Genomic DNA, 10,000 nt, shown 5'->3' on the forward strand with positions numbered 1-10,000 from the left:
AAACTCAGGGTTTTTCTGGCTAGCAGTGTGTTCCTCATAGCCGGGCTATATCTGGTCTTATATAGAGAGTCTCTGCATGAAAGACCCGCGACTGCAGATCAACGTGACTCTGCATTTCTCTCCGATACGGTAGGAAATTAAATTAAATGTGGAGGATTTTATCTTTGACAAGATGATTGACAGGTCAGTTTACAGTGACGGGATGATTGACAGAGAGCAACCGTTAAAGATGCAGTTGTATGACGGGATAGTTTCTCCCAAAGCTTGACTACTCTTCTGCTACACACTCAAAAATATGCACTTTTTCTTCACAAAAAGAGTACATATTTTAGGGTGTAGTATAAGTAGGCGAATTGCAATGCATCATTAGTGTGGTATTTTGATAGGCTAAGTTTGAAAAAGGAAATCAAGATATTTCCTGTTAGCTGTGTTACAGAGAAGTGTGTGTTGTGGTTTGCGAAAAGTGTTTTATGAAATTGAAAACGAAGTTTGAATGAAGTCGAAGGCCGAGAATTAGTGTACAGTGTTGCAGATTTGGTGTGTGGTTCTGGTGTTTGAGTGGAGAGGATTTTGTGTGTATGCATTAAAGGGGTGGTCAATTATGATTTGACTTTTCTAACTTTAGTTAGTGTGTAATGTTGTTGTTCGAGCATAAACAACATCTGTAAACTTACCACAACAAACGGCTGGTAGAGACTACACCACATTCCTCCTAAAATTTACATAAACCCCGCCCCCGGAACACGATTTATAGATTATCATGACAGAATATGCTAATCAATGACTAGAAGATAACTACACATCAGCTACATAAATTCATCAACTAACCATTCAGAAATGTCCTGTTGCTTCTACATGTTGTCACTTCTTCTCGAGTCTCTCCATCATTGTCTGACTCCGGTTTGAACATAAAAGGCTAAAAGTCTTAGAAATTTTCAGTGCATGTGTGTGTGAGTGCAAGCTGTTGAAGCTCCGCCCCCTGTGCCGGGAGCAGCAGCTCATTTGCATTTAAAGGGACAGACACAAAAACGGTGCGTTTTTGCTCACCCTCAAAAAGTGACAATTTTAACATGATATATAAACATATCTGTGGGGTATTTTGAGCTAAAACTTCACACACACACTCTGGGGACATCAGAGACTTATTTTACATCTTGTGAAAAAGGGCATTATACCACCCCTTTAACTTTTATTTGCATTGTGACATTATTATTTAATGATCTTTTGTTTCGAGTGAAATGTAGACTGGGCATGTTTTTTGTTGTCTGTAATCAAATCCTGCCGATACAGCAGTTTCCCGAGAACAGCATTAAAGAGGGTCTTCAGCAAACAGACGTACGGTCGACTGCAGGGTTAATCTACGTCTGGAGTTACACAAGAGTCCCTGCAAACACACACACACACACACACACACTCTAAACAACTGACAGGACAAAGTCTGATGCCTCGGAGTTGCTTGAGACACAAATAGCCCAGTGTGGTCAAACATTGACTCGTCTTCGAGTCGGGAAACCTCACCGCTAGAGAGAGAAACCCTCCTGTCTTCACAAACCTCATTTATTAATAGAGTCCTGTTGCATCATAACGCTTTAAAGTCCCCCTGCAGTCAATCATTTTATCTCTTAAAACTCATCTTTGATCACCAAAATGACATATTTAAACGTTTTTTCTTTGAAAAAAAAATCTTCATGGCTTAAAATAGCTTGAAAGTAACCGCCTGAAAACCCTGCGGTCAATAAAGGAGGATTTTATGTCTCTCTCTTGTTCTGTATTCACTTACACACATGAAAAAAACATTAAAGAGCCAAATCGCCAGGACTGAGGAATCAGTCGCTTCTGCCAGAGCTAAACTTAGAAAATGACAGGACTTCATGCCAAACACTGCCCTAAAACGTCCAAACACAGACATACTTATCTGAAGGTGTGGTGAAAATCCATCTTTTAATGTTGTTTATGTGTCTATGAGGTGTTTTTAATATGCTTTAAGACAAACCATGTGTAAATTCATAAGTCGACACCATTGCTGAGTATTTCCTCCTTAAAACTGCAGTGAACCAAAGACAGTCTCAAAAACACGCTTTGAAATCGCTGGTGTTTCTGACGTCACAAACTACCTTGTAACCAATCAGATCAACGTGTGATCGTCAACCAGTGGATCTCTGAGCTGAGTGAGTGAGTGGAGGCGGGGCTTATTTGCATATTCATAGAACCGCGCATACTAAATGAGGCAAGGGTGTCGAGTTACATTCAAGATATTTTAAGGAATGAATTTTTTTTTTCAAGGAAAAAACGTTTAAATATGTCATTTTGGTGATTAAAGAAGAGATTTAAGGGATAATATTATTGACTACAGGAGGACTTTAAAGTAGTTTTTTACAGCTTTATAAAGCATTTAGTCTTATTTCATCTCATATATCATGCATTTCTCTTCTTCTTCCTCCATCTTTAGACTCATAATCAGCTAGAATGAAGCTAATTTTCTAGGAATCCTCCAGAATTTGACCTCTGAATACAGTCTTTGGTCAGGTAAGTGTGATTACCCGATGGGATTCACTTAAAGTTAAAAGTGTGATGTTACAGAGCTTTATTTATATATTTTTAACACTTTTCAACTCCTCGTGTCTCATTGTCTGTGACCTCTGAGTGATCTCTGAGTGTCATGCGTTATTTTCTTTAGCGTTCTTTCTTCAAGCATGTATAATATATTGTTTATAATATTTACAAAAGATTGCATAAATAATTAACTCTGGTCCCTCTGGAGTTTTAAATGTTCACTTGAGCTAGGGGTTCAACGAATCACATTTGATCGTGATCCGTACGGACCAGCTGCCTACGCATCACGGATTAACTGCTAAATTTAACCATCATAGAGTGAAAGTTTATCATTTGGACGTGTTTTGTCTTGCCAACTTACACATTCAAACAATTTTAAACGCAGAAGAAGAGGCGAAAACCGGGACTTGCGCGTTATCTGTGCTCACAGAGAGAGAAAGAGAGAGAGAAAGAGAGTGTGATTACTCTTTCGCGTTTCCTTGCCCTTGAACGGACACATAAACACAACATTATGTCTAAACACCGTCTCGGCGAGTATTCTCTCGGTTCTGTCAGAAGTGAACAGTTGAGAAAGAAACCGGATGTGTGTCAGTGCATTCGCTCTTAAAGTGACGGCAGCCTAATATTCCTGCTGTTGTCTGTGTCATTAATGTTAATAAAACTACAAAATACAGCGTTAACAAAGATAAAACTATTCAATTAGTACAGTGAACAAATAGTGTTATTTTACATTTAGGCTTAATTATTCATTTCTGGACCTGAATACTACCGTTAGACTTATGTAAATGTGTAATTTAGTATTCATCTCCACTTGTAATTTGTGTATTTGTTCTTATTTTATTACTGACTGTTCACTTGTAATAATGTTTGAACTTTATCAGTTAGGCTAGTAGTTTTTGATGTAGTATCGAAGAACTTAAAGTGAGCTTTAAGTAATAAATTACTAAGTTACCCCCCCCCCCCCCCCCCCCCCCCCCCCCCCCCCCAATATATATATATATTTGTTTTGCTGATCCGAAAAATGATCTGATCCGATCCGTGGCTCAAAAAACGTATGATCCGAACCGTGAATGTTGTGATCCGTTCCACCACTAACTTGAGCCTTTTAGATGCAATAGCTTGTTGTCTGAAGACGATGATGATCATATAAAGCGCATGAATAACGGATGCATCGACCCCCTGCCTCGATGTCCACGGATCCTCTTGATTATTAATGAAGATGGCCGGTCAGGCAGTGCTGATATTGACCTGTTTATGAGGGAAGAAGAGCGAGGACGGTACATCGAGAACATTTAAAGATAACAGTGTTCTGCAGGAAATCACGCCAGACATTAAAACACTCACACCACGTACACGTAAACACAATTAGCATGAATGCACAAAAATAAACACAACTACATGTTCTGATGAGGAACATGTGAGTGCTTGACTCCTTTGTGTTTTCTTTATCTATTAAGGATTTTTAGGAGAATTATCTGTGTCTGCAATACTGTGTTTGAAATTATGCATTCCATTACACTGTAAAAAAAAAAATTATTAGCATACAAGAAAATACTATAGTTTTTCTACTTCAAAATTTCACGTTTCATTCAATAGGGGTTTCACACTTGAAATAGTTAGCGCGTGCATCATAAAAACTAAAAAAAAAAAAAATCACGGGTAAACCACGTTTTACACAGCTCATAATTTACCCAGGGTTAACAGTTTATCCTGTGTATTGACATTGTCCTGGGTTAATGCTGCCTTCACGTGCTATAAGAACTATCGTAAATACGCGTTTTCTGTTACAAATTGGACATGAACGCCCATTTAAGTCCTGTTTACCAATGGAAAATTCGGGGATAATTTTAATACCCGCGTTCACAGCTGTTACATCGCCTCGTCTTATTTTTTTTATATATGAATAATCATTTGAAGCGTTTTGATTGTACACAGCGAAAATCATCAGCAAGCTGACTATCAGTCGTTGTCAATGAATGGGATGCTAAATATTATTTTGGCTTTAAAGGGTTAGTTCACCCAAAAATGAAAATTCTGTCAGTAATTACTCACCCTCATGTTGTTCCAACCGCGCAAGACCTTCGTTCATCTTCGGAACACAAATTAAGATATTTTTGATTAAATCTGAGAGCTGATCACTTGTCCATAGGCTGCTAAGTGACCGAAACTTGCTGGCCCAGAAAAGTTATTAAAGAGATCGTTAATATAGTCCAAGTGACTACAGTGGCTCAATCTTAAGTATATCAAGCGACGAGAATACTTTTTGTGCGCAAAAACAAACAAAAATAACGACTTTATTCCACTATTCATTTCCTTCTCTCTGGGCCTCGAGTCTTTTCACGTTAGTGTTTAAGCGCAGCGCGTCTGTGTTGCTAAAAGTTGCCAAATAAATATAAAAAATTGCTAAATTTGTTGCTAGGTGCTTTTTGAATAAAAAGTTGCTAAATCTAGCAACAAAATTGCTAAGTTGGCAACACTGGTGGGAAGTAGAAGATAGTACGTTAGTCTTTATTTGCATATTACCGTGTCAGTGTCACTCACTGATTGGACGAGCGCAGCGCGCGATGTGTTTAAAAGCTGCAGCGCATGTTCTCGTATATTAATGTACTTTATAGTATGCAACCCGCCATTTTAAACAGAAACAGAAAGAGGAAGAAGAAGTCCTCATCGCCAAATGGATTTTTTCGACTATAAAGGTAAGAACGAAATGATCTCTTCTTTACTTCAGTGTAATGTTACATGTTTCCATCAGCGTTTGATATTTTTGTTTAAACGACATTTAAAGGGACAGTTCATCCAAAAATGAAAATTCTGTCAGTAATTACTCACCCTCATGTTGTTCAAACCCCGTAAGACTTTCATTCATCAAATTAAGATATTTTTGATGAGATCTGAGAGCTGTCTCACTCCTCCATAGGCTGCTAGGTAATCGATATCTGCCATCCCGGAAAAGTTAGTTTAAAACTTAAGGTGGCTCAACCTTAAGTTTATCAAGCGATGAGAATACTTTTTGTGCGCAAAAAAATAAATAAAAAAATCACGACTTTATTCAACTATTCATCATTCTTCAGAACGTAGGCTCACTATTGGCCTGGTCATGTGTGTGATGGCCAATAATGAGCCTACGTTCTGAAGAAAATGAATAGTTGAATAAAGTCATTATTTTAGTTTTTTTGTGCACAAAAAGTATTCTCATCGCTTGATAAACTTAAGCTTTAGCCACTGTAGTCACTTGGACTATTTTAACGATGTCTTTACTAACTTTTCTGGGATGGCAGATATCGATTACATAGAATGGAGGAGTGAGACAGCTCTCAGATTTAATAAAAAATATCTTAATTTGATGAATGAAAGTCTTACGGGGTTTGAACAACATGAGGGTGAGTAATTACTGACAGAATGTTCATTTTTGGGTGAACTAACCCTTTAACACGCGTGTTTTCGTGAATGTCTAAAGAAAGCATGCGAATATGAGGCACGTGATTGCACTGAAAAAAATTTGGAGTGGGATTTACTTGAAAAAAGCTAGGCAACTTTTTTCACTCAGAAAATGCTAGTAAATTTACAAAGATTTGCCAAGTAAAAACCTAAACATATTCATCAGTAGCTTTAATTAGAAATCTTTAAGTTAAATTTACTTGAAATATGGAATTAAGTAAACTTTACTTAAGTGAAAGTAACACAGAAAATAAGTAATTTTAACTTAGCTAGTAAAAGGTTGATTAATATCAATTTAGTTGAAATTTACAATAATATTGAATTATACCAGTCATTTATAGTATGTGCTTTACTTAGATTATCTAAGTAATTTATACTACAGTATGTCAGATGTTAAGTATCATGTGAATGCAAAGACCTCAATACTTGGTAGACAATACACAATGACGGTAACATTTGATGGATCATTTTTGTGTTTGAATGTGTCATTTTGAGCAGAAAATGTACTCGAAATGTCACAAAATGGCAAGTTACTAATCCTGACAACAAAAGCAATGATAAAACAGTGTAAATACAGCTGGAAACCAGTGAAAAATTAACCTCATTAATTATTCAAGGTCCAGTGCATGATGGGAACCCCAGTATCAGAAAAGCTGAGTAATTTTTACTTAATTTTATTGAGTTGATATTTACGCTTTCATTTCTACTGGCTTGAATTAAGTACTGATAAGGAATTTACTTCGTTTTTTTTTATTCTTGCCTGAACTAACTTTTTCATGTAAATTACATTGTTTTTTTTCAGTAGTATTTACTTCACCAAAAAAACATTTTTTACAGTGTGGTTGTCGGTTGTTAAGTTCTCACGGAACCGGGTTTTACAAATTATAGTTTTTTCCCCCTAAAACATACAGTTGTAAAATATTAAAACAAAAAGTCCAAGATAAAATGGTGGATGAAAACGAAAAAAACATCTTTGTTTCTTTTCATTTGTCCAGCGATTTTTATTTGTTTTAAGCAAACCGTTTTTTTCTTATCTTTTAATTTGTTCGACTGTTTTTAAAACATTTTATTACTTCACATAAACTTTGAATTCAAGGCTTCTCTCGAACACTCCTATAATTTTTAATGCTCCTCGTTATTTTAGTATCTTTACTATTATCGGTTTAAGGGTTGTTTTAGTACTTCAACCTAAAATTTGGCTTTTAAGAACTCATAATATTTTTTAAAGAGTCTCTTGCTCACCAAGACTGCATTTATTAGATCAAAATACAGTTAAAATAGTGAAATATTATTACAATTTTAAACAACTCTTTTCTATATGAATATATTTTAAAATTGAATTTATTCCTGTGATCAAATCATTTATAATGTTGCATAAGATTCTGTTTCTGAAATAAAATAAGTGTACTTTTTTATATTTTATAAGTTAAGATAAAGATATATATATGAACATTTGAAGTGGATCAAAACCTTTCATCAAAATTATACATGAATTTTTAACAATAACCGTTCTCATCTTAAGACAACTTTTTTTGATCCACTTCAAATGTTGACTACTGTGTGTGCATATATATATATATATATATATATGATTTTCAAGGTTTTTTCATTGTTTTAGATTTAGTTAACGGTATAAAAAAAAAACGTACTCCAGTCTTTGTGCTTTAAAATCCATGTATAACTCAACGTGTCAGTTGCTGATCTGTTGTTATCATATGTATGAGTGACTACACATTATTTCTCTGTATAATAACCCTGTTCTGAAACCTCGAGCAGATCTCGTTCCTTCATGTCCCAGTGAAAGCTCTTCTCTTCTGGTTCTCCTGACTCACACACACTGTGTGTTTGTTTTTCCAGCAGAAACGTTGCAGTCGCCGCACAGATCTCCTCCTGTGAAGCCAGACTCTCCTTCGCTCATCGTGTTCGAAGAAAGAGCTGATCTGAAAACACCGAGAGGACAACGAGCTCTCAAACACGCCTTTATTTCCAACAAACAGCATGTACAAGTGTAACTTTAATATTACATCAGAAGAACACATCACATGCTTAATACAATAGATATTACATAAGAAGAAAGAAAAGGGCCAAAAAGAGGGTACGTATCTATATATTGTTAAATACACATAAATAGATACTTTTCATATGAAAATGTTAAATGAGGAGCATATTGCAGTTTTAATTGCTTTATTGTTTTTAGATTTTGACATCACATCTGTGCACATTTTAATCTCGAAAAATTTGCTTTGCCATTTGTGAATTTACATTTGTGAATATGAAATTTACATAAAAATAAAGCATCTTTTGAGCAATGGTCCTTAAAGCAATGACCTAATTAGCAGATTTTATAGGATAGGAGAAAAGTATTTAAAAGATTATGAGCAATGAATCTCTTAACATCTTTCCAGAAACACTGTGTATCTTGGCAGGACTAAAACACATGAGAAATGTTTTCAGTAGAACTTCCACAGAAAAAGAGCATTTAGTTTCAATATCCCGTTTGAATTCTCTGAAATATGCCTGTACATGCCTCGCTTTCCCACCGATCGGACTTGACCTTTGACCCGGGAAATACTCCAGCCCTTCCCCCCTCAATCCTGATCCGCAGACACAAAGCTGACAAAATGGCCTAGATACACACACACACACACACACACACCGAGGGGAAACGTGGAGAAAACATTATAGAAGCTCGCTCGTCCATGCAAACTAATGCAATTATGTTGAATCATACGCACACTTTAATAAATGTGCATAATAGAGTCAGAAAACAGACACAGGTGAATATGACTTTCGTTTTATGGTTTGAAGTCGATGTGATGATGAGGAAGCGCCTGAATTGTTCAGTTTTGGATGAACTAAAACTTTAAAGGGCACAAGGCTTTTTGGGACGTTTGAACAAAAAAGCATAACAAGTATTTAAAGCACCCGTCAAAAGTTTGGGATAATTCAGGATATTTCGTTTTTGAAAGAAATCTCTTATTCTCACCAAGGCTGTGTTTATTTGATCAAAAATACAGTACAATTATGAAATATTATTGCAATGTAAATCAGCTGTTTTCTATGTGAATATATAGTAAAGTGTAATTTATTCCTGTGATCAAAGCTGAATTTTCAGCATCATTACTCCAGTCTTCAGTGTCACATGATCCTTCAGAAATCACTCTAATATGAGGATTTGATGCTCAAGAAACATTTATGATTATTATCAGTGTTGAAACTTGTGGAAACTGATACATTTTATTTTTCTGGATTTTTTGATGTTCAAAAGAACAGTATTTATTTGAAATATAATCTTTTGTAACATTATAAATGTCTTTACTGTCACTTTAATCAATTTAATGTTGCCTTGGTGAATAGAAGCAGATCTGCCAACTCTCACGCCACACATCCATTTTCTCAGGCACAGAAAAATCGCGAAGCAAAGAGGACACTGACAGACTAGACAGAGCAGGGTGCTTATGATATAAAGAAAATCTCAGCTCTCAGATTCTGTCAATTTTATGACGAAATTAAAACAATAAATACCGTTTTGGCGCGTTTTGACATGACAGATCGCTAGCGGCACGTGAACCGATCATCTCGACTAACGTTAGCTAAATAAGCGACGCGAAGCGGAGGGATCTTGAATCAGCCTGAAGGGGTTGTATTCACTATAATAACCACCTCGCTCTACATTATCCCGCTTATTACATGGCTACCTATCAAATAAATCAATAATTTGACACAAAATATTGATTTAAAAAGGAGTTTGATTTAAAAACGATTGTATTGCTTCCGCTGAAGAAAATAGTCCGGTTAGAATCCTGCGTCCATAGCAACGCTCTGTTTTTCATGGCAACGGTGTGTTATACAACAGCATTCTACATTAGAATTCAACCAAGCCACGTAATAATAGTAAATAAACACGAATGAACAATGTTGAAAGATACAGTACAACTTACCGAAATGTATATTCCTCATACATAATATCGACCAATCAGTGTTTTTCAACCGCGAAAAGAGGTCAATA

The 10,000-nt window shown here is 35.8% G+C and overlaps 1 long non-coding RNA gene across 1 annotated transcript in view; it reads left to right on the top strand.

Annotated features, from left to right (window-relative positions):
• LOC311073014 overlaps nt 1-7,959 on the top strand; it is a 15,099-nt gene extending 7,140 nt beyond the window's left edge. The window contains exons 2-3 of the long non-coding RNA XR_014604100.1: nt 2,450-2,526; nt 7,849-7,959. This is a non-coding gene — a long non-coding RNA (uncharacterized lncRNA). The remainder of the gene's footprint in view (nt 1-2,449; nt 2,527-7,848) is intronic.
• Nucleotides 7,960-10,000: the final 2,041 nt, after the last annotated feature.

The sequence above is a fragment of the Abramis brama genome (assembly GCF_963993115.1).
Source record: "Abramis brama genome assembly, chromosome: 22".
Taxonomy (NCBI): Eukaryota; Metazoa; Chordata; class Actinopteri; order Cypriniformes; family Leuciscidae; genus Abramis; species Abramis brama.